The 12,897-nt window shown below is 44.0% G+C and overlaps 1 protein-coding gene across 2 annotated transcripts in view; it reads left to right on the top strand.

The window, feature by feature from the left end:
* The first annotated feature begins 754 nt into the window (after positions 1 to 754).
* The window catches only part of TMEM50B (transmembrane protein 50B), a 36,764-nt gene continuing 24,621 nt past the window's right edge, over positions 755 to 12,897 (top strand). Inside the window, exons 1-2 of one of the 2 annotated variants that reach the window (XM_057546184.1) lie at positions 763 to 903; positions 10,500 to 10,761. The gene's annotated coding sequence lies outside the window, so the exon portion shown is untranslated. Of the gene's footprint in view, positions 904 to 10,499; positions 10,762 to 12,897 lie in introns of both variants that reach the window. The other variant, XM_057546183.1, reaches the window with a different exon arrangement.

The raw sequence follows: 12,897 nt of genomic DNA, 5'->3' as shown, positions 1-12,897 counted from the left end.
GTAAAAGCTTTTTTAGATTTCTATTGATAATAACTGGACTTACACAATGTCTTTCCCCCAAACAACTAAATGACATTTTATATTCCGTAGGAAATTTAGACAGACGGGGCTTGCAAAGGCTGTTGAAGTTACATTTAAAATTCAAGATGTAGCGTCTTTAAAGGAGACAGTAGGAAGACACCTGACTATAAGAAAAACAAAAATCTGGTGGATGGCCGGGAAAAGCTTCAGGACAGAATCAGAAGACTAGTTAGTTGTGTTCGTAACCTCGGGTTACAGTAGTAGTTGGTAGCCTTGGACAAGTAACTTCACCTTTCTAGGCCTCCATTTCTGAGTGGCGGGGATTAGAAAAGGACATCTTTACAGACCTTCAGTTCCTGAGAACCCTCTTGGACCACGTGCCCTATACTGGGCAGCTGGTGGTCAACGCCTCTGGGCCTATAGGCAAAGAGAGCCCCTGCCCCTGGGTCTTTGGCTCCCCCTGCACATGATCTTACGGATGTTGCACTTGAAGTCCCTGAGCAGAAACACAGCTCTGCTGCCACCCAGAAGGCAACAGGAGTGGCCAGGTCTACGCATCCACGAATTGTAAGACGCCAAGCCTGGCCGGCAACTCCCGGAGGGCCGGAAAAACCCCGGAGCCCTCGCTCCGCCCCGTGGCGTCCTCGCCCCGCCCCTAGAGCACCGCCCCGCCCCGGCTGGCCACTTGCTGCGCGCGGATTGGCTGCTGCGGTGCGCACGGCGCCGCGCCCCGCCCCGCCGGCGCTCTCGCCTTTCGCCCGCCGACTGCTCCGGGCTACCGAGGGCTGAGGTGGAGCCGAGGACCCCGGCTCGGCCGCGGCTGAGCCGCCTTCTCCTCTGCGCGCGCGCGCCTGGTGTCGGCTTGGGCGTCGGGGAAGCCGGGTGAGTGCGGGAGGCTGGTTTGGGGCGTGCGAGGGGCTGACGCTTGCCGCCCGCGCGTAGGAAGGCACCCCCGGCTCGTCCGGCCCGGCCTGCGAGGTGCGGCGACGCCCGGCCCGGCCTCTCCAGTGAGGGGCGCCGCCGGGTGGAGCGGGTCCGCGGGGCTTCCGGGCGTTCTGCGGGGCGGGAGCCGCCGCCGCCGCCTCCGCACCAGCCCGCGTCCCCTCGGGCGAGCGTGGCTGGCGCTCGGCCGGGGCTGGCCGCACCGCCGCGTTGTCTCGCCGTCGGATTGCTTACCTGGAAGGTCTGGAAAGATTTCCGTCTCGAGCCTGTCAGCTTTCCGGGGCGACGGGCGGTGGGGAGACGATGTGCGGCCCGCACGGGGCGTCAGGGGGCCACTCAGGTGCTTCGTCGCCCCTCCCGTTTGCTCTGAACCTCGGCTGGGAATGTTTTCAGTGTTCGGCGCTCTTTTCCGAGTCTCTCCTTAGGAGAGTCAGGTACAGAGGTGTGAAATGGTAATGGAAGAGGGTCAACCTTCTTTCGCGTATTAATCATAAAGTGTTCGTGCCCTTTTAGATAAAGAGCAGCAGAGAGTTGCCCATGTAGCAAAGGTAGTTGTGCTGGGGAAGACCATTTTGGTTTTTAACCAATAAATTGGCTTCCGAGTTAATCAATGGAAGGTGCTTAATTTGAAAGGTAAGTATATGACCTTTTAAAGCCCAAGCAGTGCTGAGATCGACTATGCTCGCTCCCTCCCCGCTGCTGGCGCCGTGTGTGTGTGTGTGTGTGTGTGTGTGTGTGTGTGTGTGTGTGTGTGTGTGTGTGTGTGTGTGTGTGTGTGTGTGTTGGGGAAGGATTCAAGCCTCCGATGGGAGTGAATGTGTAATGAGCGTTACGCCTCTCAAAGACATTGATTTCTCTTCGGGGTGTCCCACCTCTTCTCTCAAATTCTTCACCTACCTGCGCTATAAATCCCTTTCCTTAACAATTCCCAAGCCTCTTACTCCCAGGATTGTTACACTTCTTTTCCATCATCTTCAGACAAACATAGTTTTCAGACATAGAACCAACGTTAGCCATCTTTTTACCGATAATAGTGTTGCAAGCCTCTTCGTCCTTAAAATGAACATCAAAAGTTATCTTGACTATAGACCCGACAGGAAAAGCTGGGTTAATGAGAGCACGGAGAGGATGCAGTGTTCCTCTTCCGGAGACACGCCTTCCCCTCCCCCATCCTCCTCGGCCCGTTAGGATTAAGGCAGCCTTAACTGGCTGGTCATTTCTGAATTCACTTCTGGAGTCCGAGGTAAAGAATTTATATTATTAGTTTATCCTTATCTGCTCTTTTTAAATGATTACGGTAATATATCCAGGTTGTAAACATTTTTTGTAATGTTACAGAATAATATCAAGTAAAAAATTGAAACAGCACAGAAGTATATCAAGTGAAAAGTTAGAATTCCTTGTTTCTTTACTTTGCATCCTGAATTCCAGTCCCTAGGAGGGGATAGTACTATGATACTTTTGGGCAACTGACTTAATATAAGGACACGTCTCCATATCAGTGTGCACCTTCCTCATTTTTAAAGTGCTGTACAGTATGCAGCTGTTTAGATGTACTCTAATATATTTTATTGGCCCCTTAATGATGGACGTTTGGTTGTTTTTGGGTTTTAGCCATTAAAAAACTTACTGCATGAAAATCTTTTGGGCATTGTTGGATAAGTTTCAGGTAGTGCTCTTTTTACCAGGAATCTTTTTTTGTAACTTGAAGGATTTTATAATTTAAAAGCAGTAGTTGGGGCTTCCCCGGTGGCGCAGTGGTTGAGAATCTGCCTGCCAATGCAGGGGACACGGGTTCGAGCCCTGGTCTGGGAAGATCCCACATGCCGCGGAGCAACTAGGCCCGTGAGCCACAATTACTGAGCCTGTGCGTCTGGAGCCTGTGCTCCGCAACAAGAGAGGCCGCGATAGTGAGAGAGGCCCGCGCACCGCGATGAAGAGTGGCCCCCGCTTGCCGCAACTAGAGAAAGCCCTCGCACAGAAACGAAGACCCAACACAGCCAAAATTAAATTAATTAATTAATTAATTAATTAATTAAATTCTAGTGGTGATTAAAAAAAAAAGCAGTAGTTAATTTGCTTGATTTAAATGCATTTCTTAGAATCTGTGTGTCTTTTTATATTTAGAGACTGGATCAAAAAAATTTTGAGGACCAGGTTAAATAATGGTTAATTTATTAACCTTGTTAGCATTTAATGATGTTGACTTTAAGGTTATATTGACTCATTTGATTGGCTTGGCAGGAATGAATAGAGAAGGCCTTCAGGAAGAGAAAATGTGAACAGAGGCTGTGTAATACCCTCCTGTTGTAATCTCCTTGAATATCCAACAGTAACAGAAGTTCTTGTTCTCTTTTTAAATGTTTCTTTTGTTGCAAAATGTATCTCAGGTACCAAAAAAAGTGTACAGAATATATATAAATATATAATTTAAATAATACTATTGCAATGATCAACATTGTATCTACAACCAAATTAAGAAATGAAACATTTACATCTTTCTTCCAGAGGTGGCCTCTACCCTGATTTTTTAAATTAATCTTTTTCTTGCTTTCATTTTGTTTTGTTTTTTGGCCATGCCACGTGGCTTGTGGGACTTTAGCTCCCGGATCAGTGATCGAACCCGGGCCCTTGGTACTGAAAGTGCCGAGTCCCAACCACTGGACCGCCAGGGAATTCCAGTCTTTCTCTTGCTTTTTAAAATAAGCTTTACAGGGCTTCCCTGGTGGTGCAGTGGTTAAGAATCTGCCTGCCAGTGCAGGGGACACGGGTTCGAGCCCTGGTCCAGGAAGATCCCACATGCCGCAGAGCAACTAAGCCCGTGCGCCATAATTAGTGAGCCTGCGCTCTAGAGCCCGCGAGCCACGACTACTGAGCCCACGTGCCACAACTACTGAAGCCCGCGCGCCTGGAGCCCGTGCTCTGCAACAAGAGAAACCACTGCAGTGAGAAGCCCGCGCACCACAGTGAAGAGTAGCCCCCGCTTGCTGCAACTAGAGAAAGCCCGAGAGCAGCAACAAAGACCCAAAGCAGCGAAAAATAAATAAAATAAATAAATTTAAAATAAGCTTTACACATTAATACATAAATATACACATGTACATATATGCACACGTATATAAATATTTACACATAAACAGTATATTTAGTTTTGAGTGAACAGTGTTAAAAACAAAATTCTCATACACATAGCATGTTTCAGAGTTTTATTTTATAGTTATTGAGAGTGCCACAAAGAACTGTTTTTTTTGTTGTTTTTTTGTTTTTGTTTTTGGCTGCGCTGGGTCTTCATTACAGTGCGCGGGGCTCTTTGTTTAGGGCTTCTCACTAGTTGCTGCGCGCAGGTGGGATGTTAGTTTCCCAGCTAGGATCGAACGCGAGTCCCCTGCATCGGAAGGTGGATTCTTAACCACTGGACCCCAGGGAAGTCCCACAAAGAACCGGTTTTAAGAGGATTTAAGAAATAGATATCTGTGTAGTCCATAGGGAAAGAATGTCTCAATAAAATTGCTGAGTTAGATATAATTGGTTAATGTTCAAGAGGGCAACAAAATCATAATACCTTGTGATTAATCATTTCTACCAGACTATAAAATCATAACACCTTATTAATTTCTGCAGTTAAACTGAAACCTTACAGGACTATAAACTGTGTCTTTATTAACAGTGGATTGTTCATTAAATAAACTGTGATAACAAAGTTATTTTCCTCAGAGCACAGATGAGGTCCAAACAGGCTTGTTAGAAAATGCTAGCGCTTTCTCAATTTGAGATTAAAAATTTGTTCCATAATTGTAAGCACAAATCTGACTGTGTAAGGAAAGGACAATATTGTCACTTTTAGATGAAAGCTTCCAGGAAAGATGAGCAGGACAGAATGGCTTCAGCTTCCCTGACTGTTTCCCTGACAGGGGTCCTTTCTGAGGAGGTCAGTGGGCAGTGTTATGAGTGAGTCTTGGGATACGGTGTTCACTACAGTCAGGGCATCAGAGGGCTCTAGTGTGGACCAAATACTGGAAAGATGGCAGAAATACAGTCTGAGGGAGTGGGCTGCTCACCGTGGCATGCATGCCGTTACCAGTGTAGGTCAGAGTAGAACCTTCTGTGAGGGAAGTGAATGTCCTTTGCTGATGCAGGCTGCAGGGTTCAGAAGGAAAGCAGGAACTGCATCAGCATATGATCAAGATCAAGCCAAGCACAGCTGAGTACAGATAGGAATCTGGGTCAGGTTCATAGGGCATTCAGTCCTCAGGTTAAAAAGCTGGCATAGGGACTTCTCTGGTGGTCCAGTGGTTAAGACTCTGCGCTTCCCAGCCTAAATGTCCATCGACAGATGAATAGATAAAGAAGATGTGGCACATATATACAATGGAATACTATTCAACCATAAAAAGAAATGAAATTGAGTTATTTGTAGTGAGGTGGATGGACCTAGAGTCTGTCATACAGGGCGAAGTAAGTCAGAAAGAGAAAAACAGATACCGTATGCTAACACATATATATGGAATCTTAAAAAAACAAAAACAAAATGGTACTGATGAACCTAGTGGCAGGGCAGGAATAAAGACAGACACAGAGAATGGACTTGAGGACATGGAGGTGGGGTGGCGGGAGAGTAGCATCGACATATATACACTACCAAATGTAAAATAGATGGCTAGTGGGAAGCAACAGCGTAGCACAGAGAGATGAGCTCAGTGCTTTGCGACGACCTAGAGGGGTGAGATGGGAGGGTGGGAGGGAGGCTCAAGAGGAAGGGGATATGGGGATATAGGTATGCATATGGCTGATTCACTTTGCTGTACAACAGAAACTAACACAGTATTGTGAAGCAATTATACTCCAATAAAGATGTATTAAAAAAAAAAAAGACTCTGCACTTCCACTGCAGGGGCCACGGGTTTGATCCCTGGTTGGGGAACTAAGATCCTGCATGCCATAAATAAATAAAAACTAAAAAAAAAAAAATTAAAAAAATAAAAGCTGGTGTAGTACCTGGTTACACTGCTTCAGTCTGGCCTGGTTGTCCTCCTCGTCTGGGGCATAGCTGGATTCTCTTTAGCTCTCCTGTGTGGGGATCTTTCCTGTATTCCCTTTCGTTGATTTACTCTCTCCGGTGGCACTCAAACTCCAGTAGCTTCTTGACAAGAAGAGTTACGTTTTCTTGGAGACGTTGCTTGTCTGAATATGTTTTGATTCTATCCTCATACTTGACTGATATTTTGGCTGGTAATAGAATTTTAGTTGGAAATAATTTTCTTTCAGAATTTTGAAGTAATTGGTCTATTGTCATCTTGCCTCTCGTGTTGCTGCTGAGAATTCCAAAGTATTATGATTCCTGATCCTTTGTATTTGACCTGTGTTTTTTTTTTGTTTTTTTTTTTATTAATTTATTTATGGCTGTGTTGGGTCTTCGTTTCTGTGCGAGGGCTTTCTCTAGTTGTGGCAAGTGGGGGCCACTCTTCATCGCGGTGCGCTGGCCTCTCACTATCGCGGCCTCTTTTGTTGCGGAGCACAGGCTCCAGATGCGCAGGCTCAGTAATTGTGGCTCACGGGCCTAGTTGCTCCGCGGCATGTGGGATCTTCCCAGACCAGGGCTCGAACCCGTGTCCCCTGCATTGGCAGGCAGATTCTCAACCACTGCGCCACCAGGGAAGCCCTTGTTTTTGTTTTGTTTTTAATTTCTGCAGACTAATTTCTGCTTTGACTCCAGTGGTTTGAAATTTAAAATGGCCTGTCTTAGCGTGGGTCTATTTTCATCCATTAGGTTGAGTATTTGATGGGCCCTTTAAATCTGGAAATACAGTACTTTCTATTCTGGAGAGATTTTCCTGAATATTTTGTTATTTTTCTCCCTTGTATTCTCTATAGTGTCTCCTGAAACACCTGTTATTTAGATGTGAATCTTTTAAAGGTCTTCTAATTTTCTTACCTGTTTTCTTCTGTTTTCCATCTACTTACTGCTAGATTTTGGGGGGCTGAGGGTTGGGGGCACCACGCGGCTTGTGAGATCTTAGTTCCCTGACCAGGGATCAAACCCATGCCCTCGGCAATAAAGGAGCGGAGTCTTAACCACTGGACCACCGGGGAATTTGCACTGCTAGATTTTCTTAAGTTTTATTTCTCAACCTTTGTATTTGGATTAAAAAAAAAATTCCATGGTTATGTTTTTATTTTTCAAAGCTATTTTTTAGTCTCTGAATGTTTCTTACGATAGTATCCTGTTCTTCCTTTAAAATGCAAGATGTTCTCTTATCTCTGAGGTTATAGTGATTTTGTTTTAAGTTTTCTTTCTCTGCATAGCTTTCCAGATTCTTATCTGGAAGGAAAGGATCTGGCTGCTAGTCTTCTGCACCAGAACAGAGGAACAGAGGTCCCTTCTGTCCAGTTTTCAGTATGATACCTCCATCTTCTGTTATGCCTGGTATCCCCCAGTCCAGAACACAAGACACAGTGGGGGGAAGAAACCTCAGATTTCTGCCAGGATATGGAAGAAGCAGTTGCCAGTACCATGACGAGAAAAGGGACAGGTTCTGGGATCTGACTTTTCTTCCTGCTTCCCCCCAAGTTGTCACTGTGTTGGTTCTCAGCTTTCCCCGCTACTGGCTTGGAAATTCGGCTTTCTTGGGTGTGCTAAGTCAGTTACCATGTCCATCTACTTTCCAGCTTTCAAAATTTTATTGCTATTGTTTCATCTTCTGTTCTCCCTATTGTTAGGAGTTTATGACTTTCTAAAAACTCCTTTTATTGATTGCAGTTTTCGTGAAATCTCAAGAGGGAGCAGAATGAGGTGCTATGTACATCTGCCATCATCACCCAGAGATAGTAATCGTTTTTCTCTTCCAAATAGTAATGGCAGTACTGCCAGGAACAGAGTGCCCTCTACAGAAGCAGTCGTATGTGTGTGAACCATCTTCTTGGTAGGTAGTGGTTGATAGCATTGAGTGATCACATGTGCTAGACACTGCTTTTCTTATTAATTCTCACTTACTGAGGGATGTGCTGTCATATCCCCAGTTTACACCTCAGAGGACCATAGCCCAAGGACATTTAAAGCTTGAACAGTGCCTGTCACACAGCGACTATTCCATTAAAAGTGGAATGGATAAATGAACCTGGCCAAGTAGGCACAGCTGGGAAGAGGCTGAAGGTAGGAGAGGGCCCAGGCCAGTGCTAACTCCAAAGCCTGTACTGTTAGCTGCCTGCATGGTGGCTAATGCTGGAGGAGGATAATTGGTACTTCAAGGCATCCACTGCCTTTGAGCCCCTTAGAAATGTTCTTACTCTAGGCCTTTGCCATCGCAGTACTGCTTGCCAGGTGGGTTCCCTTTCACCTGTGTGGTTCAAAGCTGTGACCCTGGAGCCAGTGTCTCTGAACTGGGGAGCAGGGCATTTTCTGAGCAATCCCAGAGGATGCAAAGATGCCTAAGCAGGGCTTCTGTTGGGAAACCTAGGTAAAGATGGCCTCAGAGAGTGAGTGAAGTTTTGCCATGGCTGGATCAGCTCTGGGATTGTGTAGCAGTCATCTTTTTTAGGTGACAATTCATGATAGTATGGCTTTCTATTTTTTCAACTTTTTATTATAAAAAAAATTTAAACATACAGAAAAATTGAACAGTACATTCAGCACTTTCACGTCTTGCCATATTTGCTTTATTTTTTTCTTTGCTTAACCATTTGGTCATATGTTGCTGACATTGACACCTCACCCCTAAATATGTAAGAATGCATCTCCTAACAAGGTCATTCTCTTTATGTAACCACAATTCTATCATTATCACATCTGGGAAAATAATTCTATAATATTCTCTGTCTGACCTGTATTCAGATTTCCCCAGTTGGCCCAGACTGCCTTAAAAAAATTTTTTTTTGGAAACCAGGATCAATAAAGGTTTACACATTTCACTTGGTTTGTTAATTGTATGTTTTGACATAGATGAAATTAATGATGAAATCTTTTGAACTTTCTAGTTCATATCGCTCTTGGAGACTGCTTCATTACTAGAAGGATCATGGTTCTCAGAATCTTAGCAATGGAAGGGATCCTTGATGTAATCTGGTTCAATTATTTCCAAACTTGGCTGATGTGTGTCCTGAAGGTTGAATTGGGAGTTTGTCTGTAGACAAAGAAATGAAAGGGGCATTCCAAGGAGATAGATAGATATATAGAAATAGATATAGAAATATATAAATAAATATATTAGAAATATATAGCAGTTTTCCTAACAGTAGGTATTCAATAAGTACTGGCTACCTTCTCCCTTTTATTTCTTTGTGGCTGGAGTAAAGAGTGCATCAAGATAGTAGGAGATAAGAAAGCTATAATAGGGAGAGACTGTAAGTACCCTGTATCTTTTGGACTTTATCTCAGGCTGTTGGAAGTTTTTGATGAAAGGCATGATCCGGTCTGAGTTTCAGAAAATTCTGGCAGAATCTGGACTTGAGGAAGCAGGGAGAATGGTTTTAAGAAATGATATGTTTTAGGGACTTCCCTGATGGTCCAGTGGTTAAGACTCTGCGCTTCCACTGCAGGGGGCATGGGTTCGATCCCTGGTTGGGGAAGTTCCGCATGCCATGTGGTGTGGCCAAAAAAAAGAAATAATATGTTTTAATATATTGTCCTGGCAAGATTTATTTCCCTCATTGAAATGATGCTTCTTTTTACCAGCATCTACAGATTATCAGTTTAAATAAACCTAGGTATAAAGAAGTAGACTCATTTTTTTTTGTGTGTGACAGGATAATGAGACAGGTATTGCATTTCAAAATTTGAAAGACAAAATAGTTAGAGTCAGTCATTCAACAAGTATTTGAGTGCCTACTATATGCCAGGCCACTGTGCTAGGCTCTGGGAGAACTACAGTGAGCAAAAATGGACATGGAATGTCCTTCGTGGATTTTACTCTCTTCAGGGGAAGGTATGTATTAATCAAATAACAAGATTAATAATGAAGTACTAGGGGGATTAGATCTGGCCGTGGAGTCAGGAGGTCATGGCAGTCATATCTTTTAAAATTTTATTTTATTTATTTATATTTTTGGTGGCCGTGCCATGAGGCATGAGGGGTATGGGATCTTAGTTCCCCTTCCAGGGGTCGAACCTGTGCCCCATGAAGTGGAAGCGCGGAGTCTTAACCACTAGACTGCCAGGGAGGTCCCCATGTCATCCTTCACTTGTATTATTTCAACAACCTGCACCACAACTACTGAGCCTGCGCTCTAGAGCCCGTGAGCCACAACTACTGAGCCCTTGTGCCACAACTACTGAAGCCCACACGCCTAGAGCCCGCACTCGCAACAAGAGAAGCCACCGCAATGAGAAACCCATGCACCGCAAGGAAGAGTAGCCCCCGCTCGCCACAACTAGAGAAAGCCCGTGCGCAGCAATGAAGACCCAATGCAACCAAAATAAATAAATAAATAAATAAATATTAAAGAAAAAAAAAACCCTGTGCTCCCTGTCTTTTACTTTGGTTTTTAGATTTAAATCTCTTATGAAAATTGGTGGTACTTACTAAATTTTATTCTTGTTACAGATGATTTACAAGTCAGAAGGCAAATAAGCATCCTGAGATTAAGTATGTAAAATGTCTTTCCAAAAATGCTTAGCTCTCTGAATAATCATACTGTTGGATTTTGAGGCCTATAAAATATTCACGCTGTGGCTGCCTAGACACCAGGCTTATAGCAACCTAAGAAGAAAAACTGTATTCTCCAGACTGCCTTGTCAAGATGTGAATCACCAGTAATCACCACTGTCATTGTAGACCTCATTGGACTGCTTTCTTCTATTTCCAGGTGATCACAGTATTCCTCTAAATTGGGGCTCTTTCTCTTCCATCTCGTTCTTCTTGCTTTCTTCACCACAGGCAGTAGAATAGTAACTTTCTCCTCACGAAATGGAAATGAGAGAAATGCTGTGAAACTGTCTGGCAGCAGTACAATGTAATGGTCATGAGCACAGGTTTGGAATCAGATGTGAACTTCAGTGGAATCCTGGTTTTCCTTCTTGCTAGCTGTGTGACCTTGGGCCAGTTACTCTGTAAACCTTTTTAGTAATACGAGATAATAATAGTAACTGCCTTAGAGTATTTGTGAGGATTCAATGGAATAGTTTATGAAAAGAGTTTTTCTGGGGATGGAGTAGAGTTGCCTGTAACCTGTAAGGACCCTGTAACTAAGAGCCAGTAGTAATAGTAATAGTAGTAGTAGTAGTAGGGAAAATGTAGATTTTATTTTTGTTTAATTTGAGTCAGCTGTTTTGCTCTGGCTATGTAGACCTAATATCTTGCACGATATTTAAATTTAATTTCCTGATTTTTTTTGTAACTTATTTATTTATTTGTTGGCTACAGCATGTGGCATGCAGGATCTTAGTTCCCCAATCAGGGATCGAACCCGAGCCCCCTGCAGTGGAAGCTTGGGAGTCCTAACCACTGGCCCGCCAGGGAATTCCCCCAGATTTTTTTTTTTTTTAATAATTTTATTTATTTAATTTATTTATTTATTTATTTATGGCTGTGTTGGGTCTTCGTTTCTGTGCGAGGGCTTTCTCTAGTTGTGGCGAGCGGGGGCCACTCTTCATCGCGGTGCACGGGCCTCTCACCGTCGCGGCCTCTCTTGTTGCGGAGCACAAGCTCCAGACGTGCAGGCTCAGTAGCTGTGGCTCACGGGCCTAGTTGCTCCGCGGCATGTGGGATCTTCCCAGACCAGGGCTCGAACCCGTGTCCCCTGCATTGGCAGGCGGACTCTCAACCACTGCGCCACCAGGGAAGCCCTCCCCCAGATTTTTTAATGATAGAAATTGTAATTTAATTTTAAAAGGTGTTAATTGATTTCTCTGCCAGTTTGTAAATCTCCTGATGATGAGGGCCAAGTTTTATTCATCTTTATTTTCCCCACAGTGCCTTGCTTGTAGGACATGTTCTGTAAATATTTCATTCACGATCTAGAAGAGTTTTGTGCTGATTAAATGCCATTGTATATGTAAGTCTCCTGTAATGCCTGGCAGACAGTAATGCAAGGAAGGAAGAGAGTGAGTCAGAGATGAACACTGAATCAGTCCTCAGCCCTCTTCCATATTTTCTCCTTGAGATACCCTAGCTGCCCCTGTGACTTCAGTTACCACTTAATTACTATCAGCCTGTTATCTGTGTTTCTGCTTTAAACCACTCTTTCAGTGGTTTCTGTACATCTGTCTTACATACATTTCCACCTGCATGTCCTTCAGTCATATCAAACACATTATGCTCAAACTCTCCTCTCCCTTTCTCCCTTCCCTATTTTGGTTAATGGTGTCTTTCCAGCCGTTGGGTACCCAAACAGTCATTCTTAGCTCTTCCTTGCCTGTTGATAATACCACATCAATATTTCTCAAATAAAAACCTTTTCCTTAGCCTGTATGAGTATGGCCTCAGTTTACATCCTTTTTCTCTTCCTGTCTAGAAGATGTCTTTAACATTTTCCTTCAGTCCCTCCTCCATACTGTTGCCACCAGAATTGTCTTTCTAGATCGCAGAGCTGATTTTGTCACTTCCCTGCTTACAAGCCTCTGGTAGTTTCCTAGTGCTTAGAGCAGGGGCCTGCAGACTATGAGCTGTGGGCCAAGTCTGGTGATCTGCTGCCTGTTTTGTAAATTTAAGTTTTATTGGAATACAGCCATGCTCATTTGGTCACATATTGTTTATGGCTGCTTTTATGCTATAACAGCAGAGTTGAGTGGTCGTGACAGAGATTGTTTGGCCTGCAAAACTAAAAATGTACACTATCTGGTACTTTCCAGAAGTTTGCTAATCCCTTGGCTTAGAGAATAGAGGTCAGATTTGTGTAGGCTGAAAAATCCTTGATGATCTTGTCCCAAACATGTTAATCACATCACTCTTTGAAATACCTTAATCTCTACCCTGTTCTCTTGTGGGCCTGCATAATTTCGCA

Source organism: Balaenoptera acutorostrata, chromosome 4 (assembly GCF_949987535.1).
Source record: "Balaenoptera acutorostrata chromosome 4, mBalAcu1.1, whole genome shotgun sequence".
Taxonomy (NCBI): Eukaryota; Metazoa; Chordata; class Mammalia; order Artiodactyla; family Balaenopteridae; genus Balaenoptera; species Balaenoptera acutorostrata.
This window is presented reverse-complemented; position numbering and strand designations above follow the sequence as displayed.